Source organism: Hippoglossus hippoglossus, chromosome 4, assembly GCF_009819705.1.
Source record: "Hippoglossus hippoglossus isolate fHipHip1 chromosome 4, fHipHip1.pri, whole genome shotgun sequence".
Classification (NCBI taxonomy): Eukaryota; Metazoa; Chordata; class Actinopteri; order Pleuronectiformes; family Pleuronectidae; genus Hippoglossus; species Hippoglossus hippoglossus.
In genome coordinates, this window is record NC_047154.1 from 21,013,589 (window position 1) to 21,032,326 (window position 18,738).

Consider the following 18,738-nt stretch of genomic DNA (forward strand, 5'->3'; position numbering starts at 1 on the left):
CAAACAGGAAAATACTTTTGTCTCTGGGATTTCCACAGCAAAGTTGGAGAAAACAGTCACTGGGGCCATATTTTGAAGTTGGGTTGTTTTACTGCTGATCATCTTTCAACAGACATTTACTTTTCTAAGTCACATTTTCAATACAGGAATTCTTAATTGATTGTTTATTATATTTGTGCTTAAAGAACGTCCCAGGTGTGATGTCACATTGCAGACATTAAAAATGACACAGTCACCAGTAGCCGGCAGTGAGAGCAACTTTATTTATCTGGATCCAGTTACTCTTTACAACATGCTACTCAACACTTTGTAAATAAGATATTAAGATTTGTATAAACAATGTTTGACAAATCCAGGTTTAAGTCATTTTGGTGCCTTTTGCTGCAGAAAATAAACAAAAGTCTGAAAAATGTTGGAGCATTCCTTTAAATGATTACCTCACTAAATCTTCTGCCGACTGTTTGACTGTTGATTGTATCTTCTGTATTTGAATTGATAGTATTGAATTGTATATACACAATGTTTTATTGGTTTCTTTTATCATATAAATGAGGGTCCGGGGTTGAGGGGAGCTGGAGCCAATGTCAGCTGACAGTGGGTCATTTTTTTATTGTCTATTTCATATGTTTTTACACCAAACCAATATTTGTTCTTCTTCCCAGCTGCTCATCTTGACTATAGGACTCTTTGGGAGAAGAGATAATCTCAATGGGACCTTCCTGGATGAATAAATTACAAATAAAGCTTTTTCCTTCATAGACTGCAGTTCACAGTGTGTCCAGGAATGTTATTGTCATTATCATTTATTTATTATTATTATTATTATTATTATTTTATTGTTTGTTCATGGTTTGAAAGGAGGCTGAGTGGGATTGACAGCTCTCTGGTCCCACATCAGAATGAAATGCTCTGATCGTCTATTGGTCCACACAGCCCCCCCCTCCCCTGCTGAGAGAGAGAGAGGGGGATCACCGAGTTTACACATGCATCTGATACGCGGAGCCTCCCCCCCCCCCTCCTCCCCCCTCCACCACTCCCCCCAAACATAAAGGCAGCTCGGTGCAGGAAGGAGCTGGTGGACGCCACAACGCGTAAAACACCGAGGACCACTTTGACCGAAGCGCCACGTTTCCCCCCCCACTAGATCATGTGATGAGAAAGAAACCGAGTGAGTGTGTGTGTGTGTGCGCGTGTGTGCGTGCTGCTCGCTGCACGGGGACCAGTGTGGAGCTCATCCCATACAGAGGATGGAGAGAATAACAGTCGCTGCTCCGGAATAAAGAGAGGAGGCTTTGGATGTGGTGACAGGGACGTGCACGGTCCCAAAGACAACACGCACTGAGGAGGCGTCGGGATTTCCCTTTGTCCCCACGTGTGCTGTGGATGAGCTGTGGACCGGACACAAGGTAAAAACCCCTGAGTGTTATATTCACTTTTTAATTCCAGTGTGATTTGTTCTGTGCATGAAACAACAGCAGAGAGAGGAGGATGCACGGTTTGTCTTTTCTCAGATGTGCACTGCTCTGGCTTTGTTTGGCTCCTGTCAGCCTTAACTACACCCACAAGTTAAGCCCCAGGTACCCCCCCCCCCCCCTCCTCCTTTTTATGAACAACAGCAGGGTGCATCCTCTGAGGGAGAGAGGGAACATCTAATGGAATCAAGTCTTGACTTAAAGATCATTTCTGACTCTCCAATATTGACTTTAGGCTGTTTTTTTAAGGCTTAATTCTCATTACTCATGCTTTATATCTTCTCCCTGTGTGTTGCATGGTCTGACCTATAGTTTATAAGAGTACACCTACCCTTAAGCGTGAGTGCCATTCATTCACATTAGACATATAGAAGGCTTCAATGCTGCCCAGCAGGAAATCCCCTCCAGACACATGTGGATGCTGCCTCAGTCAGTTCAGTGTTGATCTGACCTGCTTTAAACCAGTGCATTATCTTCGTATTATCTGAGATCAGCAGAGATCAGCAGGTATCACAACACTGTCTTCAGTCTCAAGCTGTGCAGTTTTTACCTCGTAACCATGTGTTGTTGTAACTGAATTGTCCAGGATTAAACGTAGAGAGCTGTCCACATGTCTGCTGCAGAGAACAGCGTGTTTCCTGTTGTGCTGTTCTTTTTTGGTCCTGACTGACAGTAGCCAAATGTACAAAGACATCTCAGATCATGTGGTTGAATAACAGAAGTTGGTGTATTTTCCCTTATTTGTTCCCTTTAAAGCGCCCTGGGCTGAGTTAGTATTCAGATCACGAACTGGAATGGAGACTTGTGGGAATCCCTCGTAGATCAGGGGAAGGCGACTCCCAGTAGTGGCGGATCCAAACCAGTATAGGGTGTCCTGTGTTGTGAGCGTAACTGTAAACAAACAGAAAAATCAATCAGCTGATGAACTGTAGCTGGCAGGCGGGGTTCCTTTTCTCCTGCTGCTATATGTTTTTCTCTTATTTGTATACAGCTCTCTCATATCTCTGGCTCTGATTCTTCATCCTATATACAGATACCCACACACCCCCTCCATGCTTCCCTGCTCGTCTTCCTCCGTGCCTTTTGACTCCTTTACATTGTATTACACCTCCAGCCAACGGCCTCTCTTTTTCTTGTTGTCATTCCATCTCTGGAAGAGAGCTCTCTACGTAACGTTGCCCCTCCATATCACTCCTTCCATCCAAAACCGAGCCCATCGATCTGTTGGCTTCCACTCCGTGTTTTAAATGTGGAAACCCGTTGACCCGTGAGCAGAGCTCTTAGCCGAGTGGCACCGGCACATTCAGTCCTGCAGCAATTATGGCTAACTGACTGTCAAGATGGACTTGTGCCGTTTACAGATATTTAATTGTGTGGCTGAAATTGGTTACACTGACCCACATGGAGATTGTGATTGAGCATTCGGTAACGTGCTTTAGAAAGTGTGTGTTGTGTGTGTGCTGCAAACCAAACCTCACTGGGGAGTGATTGCACAATTCGGTAATGTCTCAATAAGCCTGCAGAGAATTGTACTTTCTACATCGCTCTTCAGTGGAAATCTCCCACAACGATAAACAAATCAGCATTTCGGCCGCTGATGAAAACCCGGTGGTTCGTCTCAGCTGCGGTTCTCACATGTTTTATTTATCGATTGATTATGTCAAAAGAGAATGGGCTTGGCCACTCACCTTTTCTCTTTTTTTCTAGTGTGTACATCGTGAGAGAGAGAGAGCAGGGGGGGGGGGCACACAGGGGAGATAGCTCTAGCAGGATTTAACCCATCGTGAGTCAGAGCACACGTACAGTAAAGTACTTTTTGATGAGGTCTGAGGCTCGGCAAGCATTTCCAACCAGACCTCGCTGACCTATTCCCCAAGGTCATGAATCCTTATTTACACAGTATAGGTTATAAACTCCAGCAAGCGAAGTCACCTCTTGTGCTCATGAGATTTACAATAGGTGTGGAGAACATTCTCCCTGAGCACTGAGCTTACGTATCAGCGGGATCTCTGAGCTGCTTCTGTGAATCAAAGACTCCTGAAACTCCCAGATCCTGGTGAACCGTTGTTTCCTCTCCTGTAGGCGCTGCCTCTGCGACTGCACGGCCTCTCTTTCTTTTAGGGTGCAGTTTGTGTTTTTATTGGACAGCTGACAGGAGCGAGATGACAGGATAAAAAGGGTTGAGTGATGAAGAACGGCACACAACAAAGATGGGAACCAGGGATCACAGATGTCCATGGTTGAGTACTCCACATGAAGGTCAGCAGGGGGCCTCTCGTGGCCTAATTCTAGCCTCCAGTGTGTTCACCAATAAGATTCAGTAGATTTGTGAGTTTTGTGATGGTTTTTAGAGGTTTGACGATCACACAATGACACACTGATGACTCCATGTGTTTTTAGTTCACTCCACTTAGGTGCAGGAAGGAAGGAAGGAGAAGGATTGTCAATCATTTCTCTCACATACTTGAAATGATTCATCTTAAGTAAATACTTACTGAGTCTTGCACAAAAGTAATATTGTAGGTTGACGTCGTGAGGTTATAGGATAATTAGAGATACAAGCCTGCATGGCAACTTACAGGAAATAAATTCTAAATATACTGTCCTTTCTTTGGCCAAAAGCTAATGACACACTTCTTCATTCCTTGGGTGTCTTTCTCACATTGTCTTCAGTCTCTGCTTTTTTTAGACCTGAACTGCGGGAAACGTCTGGCAAATTGGGTCTGGACATTTTGCCTTTCACATTGGAAGAACGCAGCAGGAGATTGTCCTGGTCAGACACGTTCAGACAAAGAGTGGTGCCAGGACTTGACATATAAATTACAACCAAGTCTTTGCAGCTTGTTTGAGAATTTCGGCGTCTGCCCTGGTCCCCAAAAGATCTTGTTGTTTATCCGAGTTGACATCTTCGTCTGTGTTTGTGTTCTTCCAGTTTCGCATCCGTCACTTGTTAAAAACGTCATCACACGACCACAAGTTCAGTAAAATGTCCAGAGCAACTGACTTGGACATTTGCGTTCTCACAAACGAACCTTCCGGAGCTATGTGAGGAAAATGTCAGAGTTCCGTGCATACCTGGGAGCAGCTTATGTCTTTTCGACGACTCACTGCTCAGAGGGCGGCCATCTCTCCTTGCACACATTAAATAACATGTTCCATAACATGTTTTTCTTCCTGTGCAGCACCTGCCCCCGAGTCCTTGTCCATCACTAAGCCAATCACACCTTTGTCATTTTAACTGCGGTATGGATTATTTGAATGTGCCACATAATAGCATGGCTCGGTTCTGCTCTCAGTACAGGTCAGGTCACTTTCTCAGTTTCTTGATTGTGTGTGTGTGTGTGTGTGTGTGTGTGTGTGTGTGTGTGTGTGTGTGTGTGTGTGTGTGTGTGTGTGTGTGTGTGTGTGTGTGTGTGTGTGTGTGTGTGTGTGTGTGTGTGTGTGTGTGTGTGTGTGTGTGTGTGTGTGTGTGTGTGTGTGTGTGTGTGTTTCTTTTTAATACCTATTTGTTTTGGTATTTTCTTCAGTAACACCATCATGTGCCCTAGTTTTTCGTGGACTCATCCGTACAGAAGATGCATTTGCTAATCAAGCCGTCACTTAAAGAGCAACTTGAAATCAGATAGAAAAAGGTGAATGTGGGTCATGCTAACAACCAATTGTTATGATATAAGACTTATTTGTATGTACACACAACTGTTATAGCTTATGTTTTGTAACCAGAGCCCGACCGATATATGGCGTTTTGAGGCCTATACCGATACCGATATTGGGGAGTAAATTATTTTGATACTGATACATTTTTTTTTTTTCAGGAATTGGCAAAGAAAATGTGGTTGAGGCTTATTTTACATATTCATTTGATCATAAATAAAGAAATCGAACTAACGCTGTGTAAAAAAAACACAAATACAACCAAACATATAGAACTTGAATGAAGAAAATAACAATGTGTTTAGAAAAAATGCAAAAAACACTTTGACCCGTAATGTGTTTGCTGCTGGTGTGTTTTTCTGAGTGCAGTGTCAAAGCTATGAAAAGTTCTGCACATGAAGCCCCAGGAGAGTGTTTCCTCATATGTGTTCTGCAGGATGTTAATATCTTCTGCATGTCTGATGTGAGCTGTTGATGCATGTGCTGAATAGCCTCGAGGTTTCTTCTACACTTGAAGCAGGATGTGTGTGTGTGCGTCGACTTTTCTTTTCTCTTCTCTTTTCTTTCTCGTTCTATTGAGAGTGAAATTCCACAATGTTACATCTGTGGCACTAAAAGGGGAAATTAACCACTAACATCAGATTGACTATCTGATGTTAGTGGTTAATTTCCCCTTCAGTCGATCAGACACGTCTCATTATGACTCCACAATCTTTCATCAGCTGGCCGGGATGAAGAGAAGGTACTGATATTGAGATGAAAACCAGCTCTCTTGTTTATAAAGTGCATAATTTAAAATGGGAAAATAGCAAGACTGGCATGAAACCTGCTTCATGGTGTTGTCAGTGAGGGATTCAAAGGTTCTATATTTTCCACTTTTCCAGAGTTTATTACAAAAAAAAAAAACCCTCTCCTGCTTCTCTCTTGAGCTCAGCAAGAACAAGACGTTCTGGTTCCTGAATGAAGCCCAGGCAGGCTGACCACAGATTGTACCCGTCTACTGTAGCTTTATAACACGGCTCAGAAAGGATTTGAACAGAAGGTCAGATTCAGACCAGAATGTTCTGCTGGTTTGCATCTGGTTCTGGTACTTTTTCTAACTTGAATGAATTAAATAAGTGTGTGATATTGACTCAGCTAATTGCATATATGTCTTTATCAATATACAGAACAAATTTTGGTACAGACTAAAGCACATATGATGATACCAGGCATTTTGGAGCCAGGCAACAGAGTGGAGAATAGTGGGGGTGTTATCAGCCGCTTTGGAGACAATGGCATTAGAATCAGCGGGGCCCAGGGCTACAGCAGCACCAGGGATGAGACAGTCAGGAATAACCAGGGCTGCAGCACCACGGGTAGCAGCGGCGGAGCGGCAGGCGACTGGGCTAAAAGCAGAGGGGCTGGAAGGAACATGACACAGCAACACTGCACCAGTGGCAACACGGCTAAACACATCCAGGCCAGGAAGATCCTGTAACAATGATGTTTAATAGTAAAGCACAGAAGAAGAAAAACGCCCAGGGCCTTATATCTACCATTAATATGACTCTTGCTCATAAATCAAAATGGTCCACCAGTAATAGGCCAGTGAGTAAATCTTGCTGAGGGCTGTCACGACAAGGGCCTAGAAATCAATATACTAGTAACCAGCCATGTATTGAAATAGGAAACAGTGGAAGCTTGCTAGCCATTCATTGTCCGTGGCGTTTTCTAAAGTGTTGTGTTAATTTGAGCCAAATGTTCTCAGTATCCCGTTCAGTTCAGTTCAGTTTCTGCTTTGCTAAATGTTGCCAGCTCAGCAGTGTGGACTGAAGCCAGTGGAACCCAGCAGAGGTTAACGCAAGGTTAGTGTAGATTTAGGGCGTTTGACACCTACCATGTGTGTACTGGACCTTCTTACTTTTCAATTTAGTCCAAACCAAAATATTGGATGTGAAAAGTGTCTCGTAGTATAGACTAATGGACCAAAAGAGGTTGTCTTGGTCTAGATCAAATTGAACCATGTTTGCTTTTTTCATTTTGCAGTGCGTAAAGACTGCCACACTACCACCCACCAAATCAACAACACGTAAAATTCAATCCCGCCCAGGATCAATGTCAAGTATAGGCAGACGTAGCCCACACAGGTGATGAGGACTTGACAGACGCATGTCATTAAACCAAACCTCACCAGAATAAACATGTAACAAAGATGTGAACCTTGGTTTGGACCTTAGTCCGGTGAAAACACCCCAAGTTAAACTTAAAGTAGAACTGTTAGATCCTGTTATGAATACAATTAATCTAGATTATAAATGACAAAGTGAATAAAGTGATTTAATTCTCCAAAGGATGTTTCACTCACTGGGTTTTCCATTTGGTTGTCAGCCAAATGGCTCATACACATTTTAATAGATCTCATGAAATGTACTGCAAATGTAAAACAAAATACTTTTCAGTGGTTCTAACATGTTTGTCTGGTGCCTTGCGCATATTTGTTCCTTTTTTATTGTAAGTGATTTTTCTTGTTCAAATGGCCTAAATGCAATCGAGGAAGGCGGTTCACATGTGTCCTGACATCCCAGGAATCAAAGTGTCGCTATCTTAGCTTATCAGTCAGACCCTCATTCTTCTGCTATAGCAACCATTTATAAATCCATCCAGCCAACATTGCATCATCCTCACTGAGCAGTTTAAGTGGGATTTCACTTGTCTGGTCGATAGGGGCCTGGCAGGATAATGCCCACAGCTCCATAGGCTAAATGGAATTGATATTTAATGGTGGATATGCGGAATAACAGGAAGAGCAGCGGCAGCCGTGTGTGCTCATGCATTAGTTTGAAACAAGATTTGAGAAAGAAATGGAGGGAGTAAGAGTTCGACAGACAAACTGTAATTACACCATCGACAGTCAAAGCACATTTCATCATAATTGCCTTTTTGCTTTCAAGTGCAGAGTATAACTTGTCAATACTCATCATCTGCACGCTTTTATTCTGTGGGTGCACTTTAAGACATTTTATTGTAACATTGTGCATTTTATCTAATATTTGATTTGAATAATATAGTGACACTTACTAGAAACTGCTTTTTAATAATCCATGATTAGAGGTGTGCTGCTTGGATGCTTACAGAGGTCACTGTACACAAGAGCTGGAACATCATTCTTCATGCACAAATAAGGTTGAGATAAAGAAATCTCATCTATTAGGAAGCTGAACTCTGCAGGTGAAATGGTCCGAATCTTGTCCTGACACCAAAGTACTTTCACACCCAAGAAGACGGGCTCGCCACAGGGTCCAATTTGAGCTTCAAAGCATGTCGCATAAAGCTCATCAGCAGAGGCAGTGTGATAACCTCCGCCAAGAGGGTTCGTTTTTATTCATTAGCATTTATTTGTCTGGTTAACTACTGCACAGATTTGAGAAACATTTTTCAGAGCAGATTAAATGTAGGATCGGATCCAGGTAAACGGGAAGATCCAGGATTTTCTTTTTTTTTAACATGGCAAGACAGGCAAAGACCACCAATTGTTCATGCATCCATTTATCTATACCCCTTATCCTTTGAGGGTGGGGCTGGAGCCAATCCCAGCTGACATTGGACGGGTCGATAGCGTATCACAGGGCTGACGTGGGACTTGGAGACAAACACCCAGATTCACTATGAAGTCACCAATTAACGGGCGAGAACATGCAAACTCTGGGATTTGAACCAACAACCTTCTTGCTGTAAGAATTGTTCAAGATGCCTGGTCCACATTGGCTTAAAGGGCGAGAAGTGTTCCAGAGCTGTCAAAGATTGTCTTGTTGTCACGTACAGTGAGGCACAATCAGGGAGATGCTGGTTCCTAATCTATGCTGTATCATTTTTACATGATAATTTGTTTTGCTGCCTGAAGCAGGGAACTCAAAACTCTACCCCACCCCCATGTTTCCATACATTCACCAAAAAGAAAGCTATAAATGTTCTTGGGGGAAGGTGTCCTACTTCAACCCATTTTAAATAGGCTGCAGCTGTGAGGTGCCCACTTCCTTGTTCTCCTGCTGCATACTAGCCTGTATAATATTATTTTGGTATGTGGGTGATCCATCCAATGTCGACTTTAGTGTTGTTTTAATCAAACTCTTCTTGTTTCTCATTTTCTCTCTGTTCCCATGACTGTCAGTCATCTATTGAATACCATAAACCAATGTGATATTAATTTGATGAGTCGGTAAACAAAGAGAAGCCTTTTGCCTCCTCTGACTCAGTGACTCTGAAAGAGCTTCACCCTCACAAAGGCTGAACTGACACAGATGAATAGCCTGAAGAGATGAGTTTGATAATTGAGAGTAATTACAATGCCGAGCAGCCAGCTCGTGTCTTTATGTTCAAGGGAAGCAGAAGCTGAATGTGATTGGGAGACTGAGGGATAGGAGTGCGGGTGGTTTTCTTCTGTGCTGCTGAGTGACAGATCTTTGGGTGAAAACACAAACATCAAGAGAAAAGTACTTCAGCAACAAAGATCTAGTTTTTTTCAAAATGAGGCCAAACGTCTTTGAAACCTTTTTTCAATTAAATTCTCTGAATGATCTCCATTTTCCAACACGTTTGGGTCCTTCCAATTACAGTATAATTTAAGGTTAGATGACTATAATCCAAAGTGCCACAGAGGCTTCATCTTTTTGTTGCCTCTTTACTTTTAAATATTGGCAGGTAAATCAAACATTAGCAGCAGGTTTGGATATTTGCAAAGGTGCTGTTTTCACCCCCGTCCGTTTGTTTATGCAAAAAACATTTTTGACAATGTCACCAATGTTCCAGAGGCTAACTAAGCGATCTTGATGGAACAAATCTGTTACATTTAGCTGACTAATATCTAGGAATCTGTGCAATTTGGTGCAGCTTGATCTGAGTTAAAATAACTGTTGTGGCTTGTCTGAGATATGTGCTTTACTAAGTGACGTTTAAGTTGTATATATGATCCCCCACAAAAAATACTCTTTGTTGTTGTATAAACATGTGCTGCTATGGAGGGAAGTGGATTTCACTCTGATTATGTACCTTGGAGACCTTTGTCCAGACGTGGTCATGAAAATGCTAACATGGTGATGTTGAGCAGATAATATTTAACATGTTAAGCATCTTAACACATGCAAATTTGCACTAAGCAAAGCTGAGACTGTTGGGAATGTTGTTAGTTTTGAAGATATATATCATGAGAGTATTGGACTAGTTGAAATTTTCAGCTTGTTAATGGTGTTAGATGAACAGGTGGTGGACTTCGGCCTCTGGAGATGACAAATGTCTCAAAGCAGTATATCCTGTAGTATTTTAGTGTGGACCAAAGTTTAAGACTGATCAACAGACCAGCTTTGCTATTTGGAGCTTTTGTGAATTGCTGCAGATATTGACAGCTTCAAACTGTACAACTGAAGACCCTGTCGGATTGACACAGGGATGTGGGAAATGCCGAATAGAGAGTTGAAGTGACTTGACAATTATTCTCATTTACTGCTTTGTTGGTAGCAACATCCAATCATATTCATTCAGGTGGACATCGCTTCCTCTCTGTCAGTCACACTCACGCCAACAGTGTTGAGTAGCGCAACTCCCCCCATCACAGGGGTCCAGATGCAGTCGACGCCCAACCACAGACACCACTGTGGATGCTTTGAATGCCCATTAATCAACCTCTGTGGGGGTTCAGGTTGGAGCACTGGTTGGGCGGTGATGTGTGAGTGTGATTACAGCTGTGGACAGTGAACAGTGTCAACTGGGAGGGGGATTAACCCATGACATCAGTCTGGTATTGGGTCAAACGCTGGTTGATCCTCCCATGTACATAATCCCATGGCAACCACACTGACTGTGTGTGTGTGTATACAGTCGTACTTCCAGCTGAAAGGATGTGTGTGCAGAGAGAAATGTGTGCCTTACATTTTTTGTTACATCATTTCAATATATCATGATTTATCTGCGTGTCTGAAGGTCCAATAATTCCAACTCCCTAATTACTTTGGAAGATAAATTCTATTAATTATGCCATAAATCTTTTGTCAATTTTATTTATTATTTCATTTCATTACTTACTTGCCATGAACTAACTAGATATGTTGAGATCATACCTCCGCCAAGGCCCAACCACATGAAACCACATTAAAATTCATTAGATCCTGATTTTTATTTGAAAATGCTCACACTCTCTGTACTCTCGAGGCTCACTCGGATATTTTATGACTTGGACGTTTGACTTTGCTTTCACACATGCAGCCCCTCTGGATAATTGCAGGCAAAAGTGCGGACGCATATCTGAAGGCAGTCCACCTTGTGAACTCTGTTTGCTTTAATGACAAAACCACAGTCTTCCATTTACATTCTTACCAACACAAACTGCTCCGTGACTGAATAGAAACCTGTCCTCTCTCCCTCCACCTCCATTTCTCCTTGTGTTTTTTTTATAATGAACACAGTTGGAGTGAAGTCCCTGCTCGGTGTGTTTATGCTCTCCGGTACAGTCACTCGACGGGAGCGCAGCCCTCACTCTGACTGCTGCCCTTCATTCCAATGACGCCGCTCGAGGGAGCGAATAACCGAGGGACGCTGGGCTAATCAAGTTTCTTAATTGTCTCGACAAGAACTCGTGAGAAAGCATTTACTCTGTCATTTCTTTTGCCAAGACTTAGTCAAGCAGGGGTTGCTAGGCAGACGTGTGACAGATGACTTTGTGTGTGTGTGTGTGTGTGTGTGTGTGTGTGTGTGTGTGTGTGTGTGTGTGTGTGTGTGTGTGTGTGTGTGTGTGTGTGTGTGTGTGTGTGTGTGTGTGTGTGTGTGTGTGTGTGTGTGTGTGTGTGTGTGTGTGTGTGTGTGTGTGTGTGTGTGTGTGTGTGTGTGTGAGAGAGTGACTGAAAGAGAAAAGAGGAGACTTGACTCATTAGGAAATCCCTGAGCACCAACTCTCTGTCTGACACTGATGATCTCTGTGAAGAGGAATATGAAGTCCCCTGACGAAGCTGACTGGCTTCTGCTACCAGCACATGAACCTTTGACTACTGGTGTAGATAAGTAGCTGGTTAAGGACCCAGAATTTGGATGTGAAAAGAAATTAAATCTTAATTTTTTTTTTTAAAGGCCAAGTATTTAAAATGGATAATGCACAGGTTTAAACTTAAAGGTTCAGTGTGTAGAATTTATTGACATCTAGTGGTGCAGTTGGATGTTGCAGCTGAATACCCCCTCACCTCATCCTAGAATTTAGTAACAATAGGTATTTTGGATATTTTGTGCAGAAAATATTCAACAAAACTTCACAACTTATTTGAATGTCCGTAACATTAGCCTTATTACTTGCGTTACGGCTCTGCCCCCCCCATCCTCTCCCACACTTGCCTCGGCCCCAAGAACTCCGGCTTCAGGTGGAACTGAGCTGGAGCCAATGGGCCCTCAGTCCTTTCCACCAGTTTTTTGTAGCATTTTTCAACATTATCAATGGGTGGAGTACGGCTCGCAGCTGGGGGGGAATGTTTATGCAGCCGTCACAGTTTCCTGCTAGGCATTGCACAAGAGACTGAAATAAATAATGTACATTTTATGATGTGTAGCCTCTTTTCACAGCAGTAGTCCTTACGTGGTTTAGTAAACCTGAGGTTGGGAAAGAAATAAGGTAAAAAAAAAACTACTGTTGTAGAGAATGTGGGGGCAATGAATCTATTTCCACGACTCCGACCTCTCGCTGTGTGATTTTGCTCCTCGACATTATTCTCATGTGGGAGGCTTTCAGATGCCGTAGGCTGCAGAACGATGTGATAACATAGTTTCTCATGTATCCCTCCACCACACAGCATTCTCAGTGTCTCGTGAATTCCAGAGAGACATTTTTGGTCTTCATTTGGAATAAAAAGTCTAATTTGTGAGGATTGATTACCTCCACAGTTGATCTGGCTCAAGTTATGATTTTTTTTAATTCAGGTGCTTTAAGGGAATTGATTTATTGACAAGATGCTGTAAAGAGATGAAAACACCACATTTTCCTTTGCTCCCACATTTCTTTTATAAACACTGTGTTCGGGCATCAGATTAGATTTTACAACTCATGGAGTCATGGAACTCTGTTACTCAAGCTGGACTTCCTGGATGATTTCATCGTTGTGGTGCCACCAACGCAGCCTCCTGTACTTATTATCTGAACAGCTCTAGAGATCATTCACCCACTTGTTTCCAGACTGAAATATCTCAACAATTACTGGACAGATTTCCATGAAAATCGATCCCCACGTTAATGTTTTCCCCTGAAAACTTGCGAGGGTGGAAAATGTTTACAGCCTCCCCAGTGTAGTAACATGTACTTAAGTAGGTGTCAGGTGAGGGGAGGGTTTTAAATTAGATTTTTCCTGAAATGATGCAATGTTTAAGCTGTCACTTCTTCAAATGAAATCAAATATCACATATAGCTTTGCTGAAACTGAGCTCAGAATAAGAATATCAGGATATTTAGTCTTTAAATACAAATAACTTGCATTATGTTATGATTTAGTTAAATATGAGTCGAACTGAAGTCGTAAGTTATGCAACACTGAATTCAATTTTTGCACAAGTGAGAATAAACCCTTCACTTTACGTTTGTATGAAGGATTGTGTTAAGCTTGCATGTAAAATGAAAGTTTGCACTGTTGAATGGTTTGACAGGATTACACAGTTCTCGAGGATTAAATAGTGTTTAAAGGAAGTTTGCAAGAGTTTATTAATATCTTAGTATTTGTTAATATAAGACCAATAGTTCACACATAAAGACGACGCTATGATAATATATATATATTTATTTTTTTCACACAGCAGAACCAGTTGTGATTGTGGCTGTATATTTAGTGTGTACAACACAATTACAGAAAATACTATAAAAATGTTATTGTTCTCAGTGTGGACAATATTGTAGCAATATCATGGCATGAATTTAAAAATTGGTCTACACATTCACAGATATATAGATACATTATCAGATTGTCTATACGTGCACAAATAACAATACACATTTACAGATTTATACATGTTTACAAATCTGATAACACACACATATTCTCAATACAAATTTGAAGATTCCTGTAAACATTTGCACACAAACAGTTTGAGATACAGTGACACAACCCTACACACACACATATATATAATATTGCTACAATATTGGCCTCATATAAATCTCAAAGGACCCTGAAGTGGGTGAACACGTGATTAAGAGATCTTTATTTCCATTTCTATTCAATCACAGTTGGATTTGTTCACACATTCCGTGTTTTTCATTGCATGCCCTTCATCTGCTGGCATGATGTAAGAGAACGACAGATCATAGTGAATAATGAAGTAATGCAGACAGGCTTCTCGATCCTGTTGCGTTCACTGTCTATACCTCTGCAGCTTTTGATTTCCTGCCTAAATCTCTTTCAACCGTCCGTCCTGGATGTCACCCCGATGTCCTCCTGACCTCACGAGGACACAGACACCTTTTATTCAGGCCTTTCCAGATGTATTCAACAGGAGCTAACAGACTGGAGTTGACAAGCAGACAATTCCAGGGTGTAACTTAGAATCCGGTTATAGAGACATGGATCAGAAGGAGGAGGGCAGACTGAAGGAGACAGTCGGCTGCTCAGATCCTGTTCCTCTGAGACCCTCTGAGCCCCTCACTCAACAGAACAGACAGGCAGGGAGCTTGTTATCTCCTCTTTATTAGGCGGATATGTGACATGCTCGGTAGAAGCCACCTACTGATGACAACTCTATTGTGCGAGAGGTACAATGTGATGGGACACAGCACCGTTGTCACATTTTGTCTTCGTCTCTCGAGACATTTGAATTTAAATATTTGTGGGTTGCAGGTTCCACTGGGGAATCCGGTGTAAAGTCGCTATCTTATCCGCCCTGTTTTTTACAGCAGCCTCAACTGGACAAACTAAACACCTTTTGCGTTTTCACGACAACTGAAGCTACCACAGGTTCTCTCTCATGTTTTGAAGGTGAGGGTGAAGTGAAGAGTATTCAAATTCTACACACTGAACCTTTTAAAAATCCCTAAGTCTGTAAAGTGGGTAAATGGAGATCCTCTACCCGACAGAAAAACACAGCTACTCTGTCTCCTAACGAAGCCGGGCTGCGTTCAACCTGAAGAACGAGGTCGCAAATGGGGCATTGCACGCAAGTTTTGCAACTATAACAGCTGAGAAAGCCATTCCTGGTGTTCTTGTGACTCTCAGGGGTCGACGACACGGGTTTAAATATGTGTTTAAAACTCTAATATATACTTGATGTTAAAACCTTTGCTTTTGCCGTCTCTAATAGTTGTTTCTAACAACTAGAACTGAATTGTGAACACCAAGCAGCCGCTGCCTCATTTGCAACCTTAGAATCCATTGTGTGCACTTTTTAATAAGGTGGGGTTTATTCACACATGGCAACCCCTCTGACACAGCCATCAAACAAGGGGGGAAATACCTTGAAGCCTGTCACACATTGTTTCGAGCAAACATGTTTGTTCAGCTTGGAAACCGTAGAAAAACTATCAGAGCACACTGATCTTTATCCAGTATCAGGAGCTGCAACCGAGCGTTTCTGACAGAGGCTGAAAAGAGGAGCTGCAGCAATGGACTGTCTGAGGAAAGATGTGTTTTCTGAACATTAGAGCATGTAAAGTTAGACCCCTAATCAAAGTTATGAACCTGAATATGAGCAGAGTATGTCTCCTTTAAAGGGGCTCAACTTGTGCCAAGAAAACCTTCCTGCACCTGTACTCCACCATCACCAGCCTGGACACACACGCTTACCCTGACTCGTATTTCTATTCTCAGCTGACAGGAGTGAAAGCTAACATGGACTTTTACTGTTGTAGTCTCTCCGGTTCAAGGTTTGTCATGTTGTATATTCTGAGATGCTCTTTCTGTTCAATAAAATGTGAGTTAGAGGAAAGTGTGCAGAGATTTAGAAAAGACTGTGTTACTCATCAATGTAGTTGTTCATTGTGAGAGTTATTTTCATAAAACACACACTTTATGCTTGGTCATATCTTTATTGTTTCATACAGGGAACATGCATGCCTGGGTTTTGTCAACACGGTTTTGTACTTTTTGCTCACCTTCTATCTTCACACCTGTCTGCTCTAATATTGTTAATTAGGCAAAAGTAATGCTAATTAGGCTGAAAAAACACACACACACACACACACACACACGCACACACACACTGTTCATACTCCTCGTTAGCATTGTGCTTCATCACTGGAGGTTACAGCGCTAATCTGTGTTCATAAGCTGCCTTCAACATCTGTGCTGCCGATTACAATTTTCGAATCTGCCCGAAACACAAATTTCCTCTGTAACCGCTAATTATCTGCTAATGGTGATAACTGGAACTGATTGTCGTCCCCACAGAGAAGATTTACCACTGATCACTTCCTCTCTGAAATTTATACTCAACACATTTTTTTGTTCAACAAATTAATGTCACTTAAGCACTCGTCTTAATGAGCTCGACTGTTATCAAACTAAATGTTGTGAAAGATCTTCTAGCCTAAATCCTGGTGTTGTTGGAATGGAAAGAAGTTTGGTGTTTGTTTTTCCTGATCCCGAACCAAAGTAACCTCTTAAAATATAGTAATTCAAAAATTGCATTTGAACAAATGACTATTTTGCAGATATGCTAACTTAGGCTTAAAGAAAGTGAGGTTAGGAAAAACAGAATTGAGCTTCCTTCAAGATTTTTATGTTTGAACCATATTTATTCCCCGATCAGCAACTTTTCTCTGACTGTAGACAGTTTGTACACATGCCCTTGAGTTATCCGAGAAGTTACCCTGTGAGAAACATTTCTGATCGCTGCCAACAGTCGATGTTACCTTTCGTCTTTGCTATAAAAGTTAGACAGAGAACCCGGTGGAAGTAGAATTAAATGAACATTTACTATCTGTTGAAGCTGCTGAGTAGGACTGGACGCTTGTAGAAAGTCAGAAATAACTCTGGCCAAATACTTGTTCTTTGGACATTTTATGTAATAGTGATGCGTCCTCTTGGCTTCCACGTTGTCCTGCCTGCTCAAGCTGAATGATGTCCATCTGCTTCAAGGCCGTGACCCGTCCATCACCACTTGATTGCTGATCATGTAACAGGAAACACATGGCATCTCAAATGGCAGTGTAGCCTCTCTGCATGCAGCTTCATACAACATGTTTGAAAACCTACTCTCAGACACTCAGTTTTCAGTGTGAGGTCAGTAAGAGATGTAGGACAGGGTCATGTTGCATTTGTTGTTGATGATGGTTCAGTTTGTTTTTCCCATGTGACCATGGCAACCACAGGAACCACAACAAGGAAAGTGATACTGGAGACGATTTTTACTTGTATCTGAGTTTAATTGAAGATTAACCTCTTTACCGGCACAGAACAATCAGGTCAGAGGAGACTAACGTTATTGAAGCAACATGACCATCCACTCTAGTAAAATAAACAGCTATAATGCAGGTTATCAATCTTCTATATTCACTCTATATGATTATTTCCTCTATTTTAAGCCACCACCTGCTCTTGAGCTGTGACTTGGGGGATTTCAGCAGCCTGTGCTCTACAAAATGCTGTTGACAGGCAATTGCTTACGACCTGAAAGCACCTGAAGACTTATTCACACTATGTAGGTGAAAGAGCTTTTGCAAACGCCGCTTCCATTAGTGTCTGTTTCTTATTTAATCGGTAGAAAAACTGTTAAAATGATAGGTTTCTACTTAGTGGTTATTTGCGAGACTATTTAAGGTCAAAGATCCCCTGAACCTCAAGGAACCAAATGTTTATTTTGATGATTGGCTCCAGAGATGCTGGAAGGAGGATTTTCTAACCGCTATACATTTTCAGAAATGAAAGTGACATGGACCATTTATAAATCGTACTTAACTTTTGGCAAGCGACTGAATTATTTAGAAAAAAGGTCAAATGACTATATTCTTTCAACTGAAGGGCCTCATCTTATTTTTCTTTACTCCCTTTCTTTCTCTGCTTCCTGATTTTCAATGGTTCTTTTTTAACTCCCCGGCCTTTTCGTCTTTATTTCAATAAATCCTATTTGAACTGCTGTCTTTTTCATTCTCCATCTCTATTTTCATCTCTTTCTCAGAATCCCCTTCTCATCTAATATTGCACATTATTGCCAAAACAATCCTATTCACAGTTCTTCTTCATCTCCATTTCCCATCAGGCCCCTCGCTCTTCACTTCTGCCACTCACCTCCCTCCATTTATTGGGAGGAGAAAATAGAAACCATCCGGGGTCACTGGGGGATCATGCGAGTTCTCAGGGCCTTTTTAACGACTTGAATTGGCTCATTAGAGAGAGACTGTGTCATCTGAGTGAATCTTGTCTTTGGAATGATTAGCATGTGGGGGAATTAAAGTGTGCTGAACCATTAAGACTGCGTCAGGTCTCATTAGCTCGCTGTTTCATTAGCACGTGTTTTGGAGGGGAAAAAATTTCAACAATTAGAAAAAATTTTAATTTGCCAATTAAGGCAAGAAAGAGAACAAAAAAGAGAGAGAGAACATTTGTGAGATTGGAAATGCTGTTTGAAAACAGATGAAAACGAAGGGGACACGTGTTGGGTGTGAGGGAGATGGTCTGATTCA

At 41.8% G+C, this 18,738-nt stretch overlaps 1 protein-coding gene across 3 annotated transcripts in view; it reads left to right on the top strand.

The window, feature by feature from the left end:
* Window positions 1–1,094: 1,094 nt before the first annotated feature.
* The window catches only part of pde4ba (phosphodiesterase 4B, cAMP-specific a), a 150,633-nt gene continuing 132,989 nt past the window's right edge, over window positions 1,095–18,738 (top strand). For 2 of the 3 annotated variants that reach the window (XM_034582044.1, XM_034582046.1), the window contains exon 1: window positions 1,095–1,406. The gene's annotated coding sequence lies outside the window, so the exon portion shown is untranslated. The remainder of the gene's footprint in view (window positions 1,407–18,738) is intronic. The other variant, XM_034582045.1, reaches the window with a different exon arrangement.